Genomic DNA, 3,624 nt, shown 5'->3' with positions numbered 1-3,624 from the left:
CCCTCCCCTCCCCTCCCCCTTCCCTTCCCTTCCCTTTCTTTCCTTTTTCTTTCCTTTTTCTTTCCTTTTTCCATTTTTTGCTTTTGGAGCCTTGACTTTCTAATCTCCATCTTTTGCCCAGTTCTAGTTCTATTCAGGTCTTCTTTATATTAACACATACCCCCCCTTTTTTTCCCACAAAGCAAATCACATGACATTATTAGGTAAGTTTCTTCAGTTGCTAATTTATGATTCTCCTAATGTCCCCTAGATGGTTAGAATGTTAACTATGAGCACTTAATACAGTGCTTACCATAGAGTGAGAACAAGTGTTCTCTAACAGATCTTATTGACTATTCTCATTCAATTTTCCAAATCCATCTTTTTATATTATCCACTAAGCAAATATTATTGTGAAGTTACTTCATTCTATGAGAATGCCAAATTAGTAGTTTTAGAATCGACTCATTCCTCTCAAATGAGTACCCTAACGTGTGCCACACATACAAGTGGGTGCTGACAATCCAGAAACTGGTAGAACATCAGTGGTGTTTACCTACACTCCCTCATGGCTTTTCACTTTCCTAGTCTCATTTTACTTTTACTTCTTCCAAACTTTTGCTATTTGCAAAGCATACTTTGCTAATGGAAGATTATGAAAATGACAGGTTAGAGTGAGATTAATAACAACTTGCTGCTCCTAGTTAGTGCCTCAAGGAAACTTATGCTGCTCATTGAAGTGTTTAGCCCCAGTGTAAGAGAATGTATAGCTGGAACAAGGTTAGGAAGAGATATGTGATGCAAGTTGAATCTCCAACTAGCGTGCATTTAGACACAGCACAGTAACTGGTCAAATGTTTTTTCTTCATAACAAAGTTTGCCATTTAATTAGGCAGACCTTGATGATATAAGTATCTGCACAGTAGATTTGTTAATTTTGTGGATATTGTGATTTCTAGTATTTATAGTAAAATCAAAGTTGTTTTTAATAAGATTCCTACAGAGAGCACCCCACACTGCCCTGCTCCAGACATTTCTTCTTCGATTTCATGGTTCCCTCTCTCCCCGGAGTACCTTTTAAACTTTCGCGCTACTCTGGGGCCTCTTTTGCAGCTTCACATTCCTCTTCTTGCATTTCAAATTCCTTCCTGACATTCTTTTACTATGTAATGAAGTCTTTCTCATCTTTTAAAATACCTTCAAGTACAAGCACAAGTATTTTTTTCGTAAGACTTTATAAAACAGCATTCAGAATTGAGCACTACTTAGTTGGTGTCAAGACAGTTCATTTATAATTCTGATACACAAGAATGTGTGTAGCTGTGTGTAAGCATGTTTTCACAGGAGCAAGAGTATGATTTATTCTTTTTAACTGTCCCTGCCACATCACAGTATTTGATGCACATTAAGAATACATACACTAATTATTTCAGTTGTTTAAATGAACTGAAATAGAAACATATATTTTGTCAAATTAGCTGAATATATTTATATAAACTATTTGGGTGCTGTCCATATTTAATTTAAATTCTGTGAAGTTGCAGAGAAGTTGTAATTTGGTTGGGACAGATTCTAAAGGAACACAATATTTAGTTTTTCCTTTTCTATACATATATTGCCAATAAGGTATCTTTGTAGATATTGTTGGCCAATGGGGAAAAATTAAAGACTTGTATAGAAGTAAGTTGTTTTGATTACTCTTCCTTTGATTTGTACAGTATATAAGATCAAATCTTACATTCATTTCTTTAAAGCATCTTATTTTAAATAGTAAAAGCTTTGAGAAATGTCTTAGCTTGGACACAGCTCTTTGCATTTGAAGAGAGGAGTGGAGTCAGAAATAATGAGGAAGAGAAGAGAGCAACATGATATGACCCCTTTGTGCTTGCATCTCCAATAACAATCGCTTCTTGCTTTTTGCACTTCTTTTAATTAGCACATTTATGCAATAGAATAGAATATTTTACACAAGAGAATAGAATGTATTACACAATAAAATCGGTTGCATAGGCAGGCTCATTAGATATGTCAGAGTTTTCTGAAATTTCATACTAAAAGGATTCTGTGACAAATCTAGTATAGAGATCAATCTACTGATGACTATTGTGTTGTCCAAACCACACATGTCCCTCATGTCAAAGGAGATGAGAGATAGTCTATTCTAGAGTTAAATCTGAGTGACCATGACTGAGGAAGACAGATTAGGTTACCCCAAATCCCACAATCCAATATAGGTGCAGTTTTGTGAAGTTTTCACACTAACAGAACAATGTCAGTCATCATCTCATTCAAGGTACTTTTCAAACACATTGGTGGGAACATTAAGTAGGTGGCACAGTGAAGTAAAAAACAAAACAAAATAACAACAAAAACAAAACCCAGCTATCAACCACGGATGCTATCTGATAGAACACCTTGTTTGTGGGGGAAGTGTTTATTGTGTATACTGTTAGTCTCAGTTTAAACATTAAGAAATCTCTGAGAGGGTGGTTGGATACAGGTATGAAAGATTTGCTTGTTTGACTTCTGCTGGTATCCACTCAAAAGATGAAGGGCTTCTTTCCGTCTTTCCACCTCCCCCAACCCTGTGTGTGTATGTGTGTGTGTTTGTGTGTTAGATGACTGGAAAACTGAGCTAGAACCAAGCACAATGTATTGTTTCTGGCACAAGCTACAAGAAGCCTTAGAATACTTGATTTGGGGATTCAAAGTAAGAACCCCTTCATCAATTTTAAACTAATTATTGCATGTATGAAACCATCAGATTCCTAAAGTAGCTCATTCACTCTAGTAATTATCTCCAGCATTCTCAGATAAACCCTAACTAACATTCTAACACAATGCTCTCTGAGATGTTTAAAAAGCTAACATCTTTGGATTTATCGTGACAGGGATGGGGAGGGTCAGTGCGTCTTTGAAGCAAAACCAAGGGTATGTACTAATGCCTGACGTAGGAGAAGTAGAAGAATGCAAACTTCCCTTAATGTTCCTTCATGATTGCTATTAGAAATAATAAATAAACTAGGAATGAAATCCGAGTCCATGAGCAAGAAGCATTGTTAATTCTTTTTTTTTTTTATAACGTGTGATGGTTAGCCTTGATTGTCTTCTTGACACACCTGGGAAGAGGAAGTCTCAATTTGTGAATTGCCTTCATTAGAACAGCCTGGGAACATGTCTATGGGAGTACTTGACTGGTGATTGATTCGGGAGGGCCAGGCCTTCTGTAGGAGGGGCCTCGATTGGCAGGTAGGCCTATAAGAAAGCTGGCAGAGGAAGAACAAAGGGAGCAAGGCTGAAATAAGCAGTATTCCTCCATGATCCCTGCTTCTTTCTGATTTTGTCAATAGGTCTCTGCTTGAGTTTTTGACCTGACTTTCCTCAATGGTATATTGTGACATGCAAATATAAGCCAAGTAAACCCTTTCCTTACCCAAATTGATTTGACCAGTGTTTTATCACAGTAACAGAAAGCTAACTAGGACAAGATACAGTGTCTAGAGCAATGGGTGTCATTAGAAAATGGCTGAATTATGATTGTTTGTGGGTTTGTGGAGGATAAGTAGGTAAACGAAATGTTGACCGAGTGAGGACAATCACCCCTGCTCTGTGAGTCTGTGACAGTGACACAGTTTATTTCCCCTT

The sequence above is a fragment of the Mus pahari genome, chromosome 15 (assembly GCF_900095145.1).
Source record: "Mus pahari chromosome 15, PAHARI_EIJ_v1.1, whole genome shotgun sequence".
Taxonomy (NCBI): Eukaryota; Metazoa; Chordata; class Mammalia; order Rodentia; family Muridae; genus Mus; species Mus pahari.
This window is presented reverse-complemented; position numbering follows the sequence as displayed.